The 12,561-nt window shown below is 46.1% G+C and overlaps 1 protein-coding gene across 1 annotated transcript in view; it reads right to left on the minus strand.

Annotated features, from left to right (window-relative positions):
* The window catches only part of LOC144781835 (sulfotransferase 6B1-like), a 439,392-nt gene that overhangs the window by 349,888 nt on the left and 76,943 nt on the right, over positions 1-12,561 (minus strand). The window lies entirely within an intron of this gene.

Consider the following 12,561-nt stretch of genomic DNA (forward strand, 5'->3'; position numbering starts at 1 on the left):
TACATCCGGAAATGTGTAAAGTCTGTATCAATTTCGCATTGAAGCAGGAGATGTCACCTTAAAGAACCATCTGGAAAATGCACCAGTTAATGCACGTTATACATCTGTTCGAGATGAACATGAATTGATTAGATTATGTGAAGAAACATTAAGAGAAGATCTAGTATCCTTAGTCAGTATGTCAAATGGATTTTCAATCATTGCTGATGAAAGTGCTGACATATCTTGAAAAGAACAAATGTCACTTGGAGTACGTTTTGTAGACACGACAAGTCGTACCGTAGCGGTCATAAGAGAAGAATTTCTTGGATTTGCAACCTTAAAAGAAATGGATGCTATCTCAATTGCAAATATGATTATGGATACAAGTTCTGAATTTGGATTAAACTTAGAAAAACTCCATGGCCAAGGATATGATGGATGCTCTACAATGGTAGGAAAGGAAGGTGGCGTTCAAGCTATAATAAAAAGAAAATATCCTAAAGTTGCTTTTGCTCAATGTGCTGCACATAAAATGTATTTGGTTGTTAATGACCTGAATGCAGTTCCTGAAATACGAATTCTATTGGCACAGTGAAAGCCATCTTCAAGTTTTTCTGTGAGAGCCCAAAAAGAAGATCTCTTATTCCTCATCTGCCATTGCTGAGTGAAACACGATGGACAGCAAAATACAAGAGCATTCGAATTTTTAGCTCACACTTTGAAGAGATTTTTAATGAATTATGCTTACTGGTCACAACAGCATCAGGGAAAACACGTCAGGGTGCATATCAATTGCAATGTTCCTCCAGCACAGTGAGCTTTCTCTTTTGCTTGTCCATAATTTCAGATTACTCATCAAGATTGGAATCTGTAAACCAGGCTCTCCAAGCTGTTCAGCTTGATATCCTCAAGGTGTATAATCATGTGCAAGACCTTCTGACTGTGTTCCGTGATCACAGACAAAAAGCAGAAGAGCAATTTAAGGAAATGTTTACAAACGTTCAAACACTGGCAGAAAAACTGAACATCGAACTTGGTCTTCCCAGACAGTGTGGCCGGCAAGTATTTTGTTCTAATCTGTGTTCCTCTTCTGTGGAAGAATACTATCGCCAGTCTACCTATGTGCCATACATGAACTCTATCATCGCATCATTAGAAAGCCAGTTTGGCAATGAAAACAAGAAAAATTTGAGTTTGTTTTCATTTTACCCAAAACATATGGCAAAAATGACACTTGAGCAATACAAATGCCATATTGCAAACATCAGAGGAATGTACGCCATTGCAAACCTGCAAGCCAAAGCAGTCACATGGTTTCAGATCTGGTCAACGAATGATGAGCAGTTAGACAATGGATTTCTGGATTTGCTAAACCACACAGATTTATTTCCAGCAGTCCAGCAAGCAATTCTCATTGCTCTCACATTACCAGTGACTACTTGCACAGTGGAAAGGTCTTTCAGGACAATGAGAAGGGTGAAAACCTGGTTGAGGTCAACAATGGCAGATGATCGCTTATCGGGTTTGTGCATGATGAGCATACATCGAGCAAAAATTGATGGAAACAAACAGCTGATTGATAAAGTAATTGATAAATTTGCACAAGACTACAGACGTTTACAGTTCCTTTTTCATGATCAGTACACTAAACAGTGAACAAAAACTGTATAAAACTACATCTCATTTAAAAATGTGACTGTTACATTTCAGCAAGACTCTACATGTTTGCAGTTCCTGTAACAGTTATCCAGGTTAAGTTTATATGGTTTTTTGTCCAATTTGGAAGAGAACAGCTGTTATTTTATTTTTGGTAATATATATTTGATTTTATTTATTTTAATGTATTTAAGTTATACATTTTCAAAATAAATACACTTGTCATATATTTTAATTCTCATTTGTTTGGAATTTGGAATTTAAAAACATTTATAGAGCGCTCGTGTACTAAGCAGTTTCTTGGCGCTTAAAAGGTAACAGGTAACAGTGGCAAGAGCAAGCAGACAAAGAACGATAGGCTAGCAGTTGAACGCTTGCTGGAACAAAAGGGTTTTTAGGGCCCTACGGTATTCCATATAGGAGGGCAGAAGTCTTACTGAGGGTGGGAGGGCGTTCCAAAAGGTGGGGGCCAGAACAGAAAATTTCTGACCACCAGCTCTTTTCTTCTTGAAGCGTGGTACTGCCAGCAAGCCCAGGGAAGAGGAGCGAAGAGCTCTCGGCGGGCAATAATTTGTGATAGCAGAATTGATAAATGCCGGAGCAGTGCCCGCTCGGGCTTGAAAAGTAAGGCATCCCAATTTAAACAGTGCCCGCTGTTTAATGGGGAGCCAGTGAAGGGCTTTCAAAAGAGGGGTAGAGTGGTGTGACTTAGCCAGGCCATAAACCAGGCGAGCAGCCTGGTTCTGGACCAGCTGAAGGCGGTGAAGGGCATATGCGGGAACACCGTTATAAACGATGTTCCCGTAATCAATTTTTGACAGAACCATAGCCATTATAATCAGTTTGAGGGCGGGAACAGAGAAAAACCGGGATATTTTCCTAATAGTCGTAAAGAAAAAAAACAAGAGGAAACAACTGAACTAATATGTGAATGAAGTGTAAGTTGATGATTAAGAATAATGCCTAACGTTTTAACTGATAGGGAGGGAGTGGGGGGGCACCCAGGGATGGTGGCCAAAAAAGAGATGACCAAGGATTACCGATACCGCCCGTCAGGACCAGCTCCGTTTTGTCTGGATTTAGCTTAAGGTGGTTCATATTCATCCATTCACGGATGAATAGCATCACGGACTGGAAGCTGGTTTGACCTGATGAAGCTGGGGACAAATCAAAAATAAGTTGGAGGTCGTCGGCATAATTATACACCGCGACCTCCATATGCTGCAGAGCAAAAATAAGAGGGAAGATGTATAGGTTAAAAAGCAAGGGGGAAAGGGAAGAACCCTGGGGAACCTCACAGTTTATTTTACGAGGAGGAGCAGCGAATTCTGCCAGGTGGACAGCCTGGGAACGATCAGACAGGAAGGACTCCAGCCAGGCCAAGGGGGAGCCCTCGATGCCCGCCGACCTGACACGGCGCAAGAGGATGGAATGGTCCACCGTGTCAAAGGCGGCAGACAGATCTAATAAAACGAGGGCCTGAGGAACGCTGGAGTCCAATCCCTCCCTGAGTCGGTCCAGGACTGAAATAACCACCTTCTCTGTAGAATGGCGGGGACGGAAACCTGCTTGGCAGGGGGCGAGATACCCGCTGCCCTCGATGAAGGAGCTCAAGACCTGAGTAAGGTGGGACTCGGCGATCTTCCCTAAAAAAGGAAGAAGGGAGATTGGCCGATGGTTGGCCGGGGCGCCAGGGTCTGCCCCTGGTTTTTTTTAAATGGGGATGACCGTAGCAGCCTTAAAAGAAAGGGAGACAGTACCATGTTCGAATGAATTATTTAACAGGGTAAGGGCGGGGGAGGGACAGTCCAGGAAAATCTGACTTAATATGCGTGCTGGGCAGATGTCAGCGGGGGAGCCAGATTTCACCCGTCTGAGAAGAGGGGGAAGTGAGTCCAGAGTCAGAGGGGGGATAAGGGCTAAAGACTGGCTGTTGGGGGGAATGGGACACTCACAGAAGGTGGGTGAGGAAAGGGGGATGTTAGCTTTAATGGTAGCCACTTTTTCTATAAAAAACTCATTGAGAGAGTTGCACAAAATCTGTGAAGGGGGAATTTTTGACTGGGTCCTGTCAGAGGCGGCCAACTCATGGACCATCGCAAAGATCTCTCGTGGCTGGTTCTCAGCCGCCAAAATGCGTCCGGAGAAGTAATCTTTTTTTGCGGCTAGAATATCTCGCTTATATTCAGAGAGGACTGTGACGTAAAGCTGCCTAACTGAAGGACAGTAAGCACGTCGCCATGCGCGTTCGGCTTGTCGCACTATTAGTTTCTTAGCTTTTAGGGCTGGACTAAACCACTTATTGGCATTGCGGACGCGGTTAATAGTTACCCGCCTAAGTGGGGCTATATGGTCGCAGGTTTTGACAAGCCAATTGTCCAGTGTGGTGACCTGGGAATGTAAAGCCAAACCCTCAAGGGCCGGGAGGGAGGAGCGGAGTGAGCTACACAAGGTGGGGATGTCAACTCGACTCCAGTTCCAGGTCCAGATGTTTTTGGGATGACGTGGAGGGACAGGGATATTAAGGGCCAACGAAAAGGACAAGAGATGGTGGTCCGACCAGGCACAGGGCAATACCGAAGGCACCGAGATGGGGATGTTAAGAGTCCATATTTGGTCAAGTATATGCCCCTGCCTGTGTGTAGAAGTGTGAACATGTTGCGAAAAGTTCAGGCTAAGGAGTAATGCAGTAAATTCTTTAGATAGTGCATCCTCAGCAGGGTCACCGGGCCAGAAGTTAAAGTCCCCAAGGACTAGTACTGAGGCGTTGTTGATGGACAGAGTGCCTAGGAGTTCCTGAAATGTAGTGATAAAGCCAGGGGAGGATTGGGGAGGACGGTAGACCAAAACACAGGTAAGAGGGGTTTTAAAGGAAACAGAACGTACCACTAAGCAGTCTGACGTTGGCAGAGTGGAAGAAGCCAGCGTCTGAAATTGTAGCCCCTCACGCGCAATAGAGCGACTCCACCCCCCGTCTTCCCATTTGGACGGTCAGCACGGAGGGCAGAGTAAGAGGGGGGAAGGGCCGCCAGGACATCAGGAAGAGAGTCCTGGCGGTACCAGGTTTCCGTTAGGAAGAGCAAGTCTGGGCTCTCAGTGTCCAGCAGATGGAAAATGTCAGTTTGGTGCCGCACAGCGGACCTGGTATTGAGCAAAAAAGCAGAAGTGCTAGGAACAAGGATGGGGGCACGTGAGCTAGGAGTGGGCGGTGTAGTAATAAGGGGTACAGGTCTGGGATAGTGCTGGAAGGGACTAGAACGGGCAATACCGTGTGCCATAATACAAGCAAGAGTGGCAGGGTCAAGTGGATAGCCGGTGTGTAGAGAGTGTAATACTTGCGGAGAGTAAGTGAGCAAATGGGCATGGTGGTATGGCCCAGGCCCCGGTAGGCCGCGGACGGGCGCAGACGGGCAGGACTTTGGCACGACTTCGGCGCGAAGTCGGCGCTCCCGCTGCGCTCGTCCGCTGCGCTTCCGCCACTGCATCGTTAAGTACTCAGCGGATAGAAAGCCACTAGACCGCTAACCCTCCGTTTGGCGAGCAGGGCGGAAGTGAGGATGGGAGGGGCGGAAGTAGCGCTCGTAGGGGCCCGCCGCTACAACCGGCACAAGCCGTGGCGGATCGGTGCCCAGAGCGAGAGTCTGCTATGTGGAGAGACTGAAGGAGCGTTGCGCCGAGGAGCGGCGGTCACAAGGTAATTTAAAATCAAGCACACAACAGATTACACATTGCGCCGAGGAGCGGCGATCAGATAAAATTCAAACAGAGTTAAAAGCACAAGATACTCCAAATTACTAGCACAGCGCCCAAGCGGCCTGCCTTGCCAAATGTTAACCCGGAATGAGGCAAAAACTGGCCTTAAAATAGCTACCCCAATTCCAGCCACTAGACCGCTAACCCTCCGTTTGGCGAGCAGGGCGGAAGTGAGGATGGGAGGGGCGGAAGTAGCGCTCGTAGGGGCCCGCCGCTACAACCGGCACAAGCCGTGGCGGATCGGTGCCCAGAGCGAGAGTCTGCTATGTGGAGAGACTGAAGGAGCGTTGCGCCGAGGAGCGGCGGTCACAAGGTAATTTAAAATCAAGCACACAACAGATTACACATTGCGCCGAGGAGCGGCGATCAGATAAAATTCAAACAGAGTTAAAAGCACAAGATACTCCAAATTACTAGCACAGCGCCCAAGCGGCCTGCCTTGCCAAATGTTAACCCGGAATGAGGCAAAAACTGGCCTTAAAATAGCTACCCCAATTCCAGCCACTAGACCGCTAACCCTCCGTTTGGCGAGCAGGGCGGAAGTGAGGATGGAAGGGGCGGAAGTAGCGCTCGTAGGGGCCCGCCGCTACAACCGGCACAAGCCGTGGCGGATCGGTGCCCAGAGCGAGAGTCTGCTATGTGGAGAGACTGAAGGAGCGTTGCGCCGAGGAGCGGCGGTCACAAGGTAATTTAAAATCAAGCACACAACAGATTACACATTGCGCCGAGGAGCGGCGATCAGATAAAATTCAAACAGAGTTAAAAGCACAAGATACTCCAAATTACTAGCACAGCGCCCAAGCGGCCTGCCTTGCCAAATGTTAACCCGGAATGAGGCAAAAACTGGCCTTAAAATAGCTATCCCAATTCCAGCCACTAGACCGCTAACCCTCCGTTTGGCGAGCAGGGCGGAAGTGAGGATGGGAGGGGCGGAAGTAGCGCTCGTAGGGCCCCGCCGCTACAACCGGCACAAGCCGTGGCGGATCGGTGCCCAGAGCGAGAGTCTGCTATGTGGAGAGACTGAAGGAGCGTTGCGCCGAGGAGCGGCGGTCACAAGGTAATTTAAAATCAAGCACACAACAGATTACACATTGCGCCGAGGAGCAGCGATCAGATAAAATTCAAACAGAGTTAAAAGCACAAGATACTCCAAATTACTAGCACAGCGCCCAAGCGGCCTGCCTTGCCAAATGTTAACGTTTGTGCATGTTAACACCAAAGGCAGACTGACTTTACATGTTTTTTAAAATGCAGTTATAGTGCCTTCACTGCCTTGATCATGTGTTTATGAATAATGTGGTATATTCAATAGTGGTGACATAAAAAGAGATTAGAAATTGCTAATCAGACAATGGCAGCTTGATCCTTCCATTAATATTTCGCATCAGGTTTCTAAACCCTTTGCATGCCTGGGCTTTTTCACTTGTGGCCAAGAGCCGCTCCCGTTGGCAGCTGAGCTCTGCTTTTTTCTTTAGCAGCTGCTAGAAGATGTGAATGATATCTTCCAAAGTCCACAAAAGAAAGAGATCGCTGTGGCACAACATCCCTATGTGCAGCCTGCTTCCTTCCCCCATGGCTCCTCCTGCGCCCCAGTGTTTCTTGTGCCCCACCTGGCACACATCATGTCGGAGGATGGTGATGACGTTAACATTTTGCCCACCCGCCCCCCCCCCCCCCCCCCCCCGGAAAAATTTCTGCGGATGCCCATGCTGGGGGACTGAGACTCTAGCACTAAAGTCGGAGTGCAAAGTGCGGACTGTGTGTAGGGAAATCTCTATTGATGGTCTTTCAAGTTTTCAGGAGGTGAAAATACAAGAAGATGTCAAGGGGCACATAGTCTGTCAGATCTCAAATGCTGCTAAGAGGGAGAAACGGGATTTCCAGGGACAGGTCTGCAAACTTGTTCATTTGTAATCACAAAAGTTGTGTGCAAGCGTTTGGATCAGAGGTGAGATGAAGCATGAGGTTCTTAGTTAGAAGGGTACCCAGTGCATGAATCCACTCTATATAGCCCTAGCATGAAGCCTGTCCAAAGCCCAAAGCGTATATTGCACTGCATTTATTTCTTGTGTAAGTCACCCAGTCCAAGAGAAAATAACTGTCTCGAGTGGGCAAGATTGAATCATATCAGCTTCAACCTCCATGTGTGGTTGAAACGGTATACGATGATATCAGTACGAAGTATAGTGAGCCTGTGCACATATATAATACAGTTTGAGGCCGGAGTCATCATATTCCTGAACTCAAATGGGAGCATGGACGTCTCCCACCTCAGCCGCTGCTGTTTTACGGTCGATGTCAGCCGCACCAAGCATGATCTCAATTTATTGTAAAAACACCTAGTTAAAGGGATGGGTATGTTGAAAAATGAGTATAAGAATCAAATCAGTGCAATCATTTTTGTGAATGCTATCTGGCCCATTAGGGACAGTGTCAGTTTAATCAACGTGTACACCTGGCCCTCTAGCTTATACTGTACTGTAGTTGTCTCGCTATAAGGCTTCCATGTCCCTGCTCACCCATATCCCTAGGGATCTTACCGAATGTGTGCTCCTCTCACGCATTCCATCATCCCTGCAGGCAGCGGAAATATGACAGATTTTGTCCAACTAACGATGATTCCAGATAGTTAACTCAATTTGATCAATTCTCCTATGAAGGGCAGAATATTCACTTCTGGCTTCATCATATATGGTGTGATATCATCTGCGTAGAGCGACACAAGCAACCATCGAGCAAAGAAGTTGAGCCTGCTTTCACAGTGATGTTGAAGGAGTCATGCTGCCAAGGACTACATAGCCAAAGCAAATGGTATTGCAGATAGTAGGCAGAAATGTGTGGTGCCTCGAGTAATCTAGATTTGGGTGGATGTGAGCCCATTCACTTGGCTGGTGATAAAGGACCCTGCACTGAAGCTCATTTACCCCAGCACCTCAAGAAGACATTGCCAATCCAGTGAGTCAAAAACTTTGTAGCATCTCGTAGCACTGCCACAGCAACTAGGTCTACGTTTATCTCAAATACAATAGCAAAAATGGTCATGCAGTTATGTGAAGCGGAGCAACTAGTAATGAAGCCTAAATACTCCGGACAGACTAGTGTAAGAAGCAATAAAATGATCCTTTTGGTCAGCATCCTGGTTGAAATGTTATTGTCAACAATAATTAGCAATAGAAGTTGATAATTACCACAGTACTTAAGAGTGCTTATCTAGATTCAGAACGTGACTAGGGCCAAGCAAACTTTTTACTAATATACTTGGAATTGGGGATATGATAGTTCCTAGACTAGTACTCAGATGAACCGGCACAGCATTTTCAACCACTTAGAACTTCTGCAGGAAATGTTATACAATTCCCAGATGCAGGGCATTGATATGGTCTAGCCCAGAATTCAATGGGGATCCAAATCCCTGTCCCCTTATAGGGCATAAAATAAAGCCCTTTCCTCAGCCAAAAGAGCATAATTAGAATAATGTACTTATTATTTAACTAATCAGGTGCTAAGCAAACGTCATTCAAATTGTCAAAGTTCCACTATAATTCGTGTGTGATCTGGTTAATTTTATTATACGAGTCCCCGCTGTTTGAAAACAGCAGAGAGAGGGCATTTGCAGATGTCAACTAGGGAAACTGAAGAGAGGGCCCACTTGGCACACATTGATTGAACAAACGGAATTGATTCTAATCTCCGACAATGCAAACGATCATCAAGGAGTACAAAAAAGGAAAAAAACAATCAACTCAGCACGAATAAAGAAGGAAATGTAGCTCACCATGCACCAACAGAAGACTTAAGGCCTTCCAGCTTTACACGTAGCACATGCATTCTCTGGTGTGCAAGAATTAATTTCCCAGTTACTGGAATATTGTTCAACAGGCTATTGAAGAAATTACATGGTGAACAATTGTATTCAGTCCTCCCTCAATGCTTCCAGGGCTCTAACCCCCAGATTCATCATCGTCCTCTTTTACGAGTCCTTAATAGCGATTATTAAGGAATTGCTATTAAAGACTCTCAAAACGGGATGCATGTAGAAATGATTTCTACTGCTTCCTTATTTGCGATTAGCTAATTGCTAATCGCAAATAAGGAATGGCTTTCCCATTCATTCCTATGGGCCTCAAGGCCCATAGGAATGAATGGGGAGTCATTCCTTATTTGAGATTAGCAATTAGCTAATCGCAAATAAGGAAGCGATTTCAAGGGTGCCAGGGTGTCCAAAGGACACCCTGTAGCACCCCTGAAATACAAATGTACACAGGTGTTGTGCACACACATGTCCAAAGGACATGTGTGTGTGTGACATACAACTTAGAAAAATGCACTAAAGTGCATTTTTCTAAGTTTTTGCTATTTACCACGAAGTTACACTTCGCGGTAAATAGCAGCCCCATATTGCGAATTCGCAATTTTTAAAAGGTTCATGAATAGCATTTAAGGATGATGAATCCCAAATGCAAAAATAGCGCTCACAAAGGGCCGGATTCTCAGAATCTGCCCTTTGCGAGCCGATTTTACGTTGATGAATCTGGCCGTTAATTCGGTAGGACTGGACTCAACAAAGTCTAGATGGGACTCAGTGCTTTGAACTAAGAGAGTTTCGAAACAGATGTCAGGTCCACTGGATTTGTGCACCTCTCAAGCAATGATTTTCATTGCTACTTGCATGCATTGAGTGGTTGTTTTGGATGTTCTTGGACTTAGGTCAATCCAGCAGAAGAAGAATGGTTCAGCTTTGTTTCCCAAGAGACACTCCAATCACAAGGTTTCCTGTAAGTCATGTAACTTCTGCAACTTAAGAGCAGCCTCCATTTATGGCTCTCCACATGTACACGTTATGTTCCCCACCTGCCTCAACATGCCTATCAGGGTGAGTTCAGGTTGTTAGGAGTGTTTATGACAGAGCAGTATTGTGAACTCTGGACCTGAGCGCCTATCAGTGGGTCATAAAGGAGTTCACAGTAGAGGTGCATTCATTGCTTGGCCTCTGCACACCACCTTGAAAATGGTAACATGCTAGTTATAGGAAAGCACATAACGGAGGTCACTCAGTTGTTAAAATATGTACAGCAAGAAAGGAAATGCAGCCCTCACATGTGAGTGAGAGGGCATGATGTCCGCACAGCCAGGGCATATAGAAAAGTGGAGGAGATTAAACAAAATATGCACAAAAAAGAACAAATGGAAACTGTTGAAGAAAACAAGTATGTGAGAGATGTGCAGATTCAAGATTCCTGACAGAGAAAATTGGGTACACGTTTATAACTGAGAGAGACTGCAGAGGAAAGTGGTGTGAAAGGGACAATGGGAGTGATTGAGGCATTGTGAAGATCATTGTCACTTACACAGGCCTAGTCATATTTGATTCACATTCAATCTAATAAAGCAATAGCTTTTTTAATAACATAGATAGTACACGTTATAACAAAATGGGAATAAATACTGGGTTACAGATGAGTTCAAAATCATTTCACCTATCTTCCTAAGATTCATTAAAGGCCCATAGAGAAAATGAGCTTAGCTTTAAAACATAAGGTAAACAGAGCTGTTGCTGACCCGTCAAACTCCGCTAAGCAAAACAATTGCTGCCCCACTTGTTACACCTCACATTTATGAAACAGCCACGCAGCCTTTCACCTACCTATGAATACTGCTCAGACACAGACAAAGCCCCGTCTTTGTGCGTTGAACACAGACCACTCCTGAGCTCTGAAATGGAAGGCCTCAAGGCACCCAAGTTACTAGAGGATGGATCCCGTGGAGGCCGCTAGAATGCCTTTGACATTCCAAACCTAAACTTCCTCCGAGGGAGTGCGTCTGCAGGCCTCCACCTCAGTGCGCTCACTATTCAACGTGTGCTGGTGCTTGTGTGTCGTACAACTTTGTATTAAATTCACAATCTTTATTTGCGTCCTCAGTAAAAAGAGAGGTCCAGTTGTCACTATGTGAGGCGCTGTTTAATACGTCTGGAAAATCGGAGATGTTCAGAAGGGTCTGCCTCTGCTAGTCTCCAGTTTATGGGGTGAGGCGGACCCGAAAAGAGGAACAAAAGACACTGAGAAACTACAATGAATACAAAACCAGAGGGATATTGATTCACACGAAACAAGAAAACCAAAAATCAACAGCATGTCTCTTGAGAGTGACGCATGAGGCAGTGATACAGAAAGGAACAGCGAATATAATACTAATGAAATGGAGGACTGTGTAAAGAATAGGAAGTAGGAGGGAGGCCTGCACACACAAAACATACAGCCACAAGAGCTCATATGCACAAACACGCCAAAGCCTGTGCACACAACCGCATACTTTCACGCGCGCAAACATACACCACGTATACCCGCACAATCACACACACATGCACAAATACATGCATGTAAACACTCACAAAAACACATTCAAACACACATAAAAACACTTTACTTCTCTGGCGCAAGGCGAGCCCAGCACCTGAACTGAACTTGGGTCCTGGAAAGGGAGCATTCACACAAACTGATTACAGGTATCCATGTGAATAAAGTGTGGGCTCACAACTGCTGCTAGTGTGATACTGATCTGACCGTAAGTTCGCAAGCAAAAGTCGCTGCGAGGTCGACCGCAACCTTTCATTGACACCAGGGTTAGAACCGTGTGAAGTCTCATCAGTTTAGCCACTGGACTGCTGCATAGGAGTTGATGAAGGATCATTACACGTACACAGCAAAGCTAGTATGTGAGCGTCTCTAGGCGCGGGAGTCGCTATGGCCTGTAACAGAGAGAGCAGGGGCGTAACACAGGCCCCCGCAGCCAACGCGGTGCGGGGGGAGCTAGGGGCCCCCTCGGCACTGAACTCTGGCCGAGAGAGCTCCTGATTGAGCCCGGAGGGGGCCCCCTTAAGTGCCGTGCAGGGAGGCCCCTTCACTTTTCGTTACGCCAGTCAGAGAGAGAGAAGGGAAAGCACCGCGCAAACAGCATCCAGAATGAACAAAAGGAAAGGGCACGGGTCTGGCAGAAGGAGATTTCTGTTCTATTAGCTCAACACTGCTGTGAGGTCATTTTTAATGTGCACCAGTGAGGTATCTTTCCTGAGTCACTCCTATGTAGCTACTTACATAACAAGCACTTGCACACGACAAGACAGTCAGCCTGATTCATGAAGCTAAATTGCGGGCGCAATAGCTGCGAAAA

Source organism: Lissotriton helveticus, chromosome 9 (assembly GCF_964261635.1).
Source record: "Lissotriton helveticus chromosome 9, aLisHel1.1, whole genome shotgun sequence".
NCBI classification, from domain to species: Eukaryota; Metazoa; Chordata; class Amphibia; order Caudata; family Salamandridae; genus Lissotriton; species Lissotriton helveticus.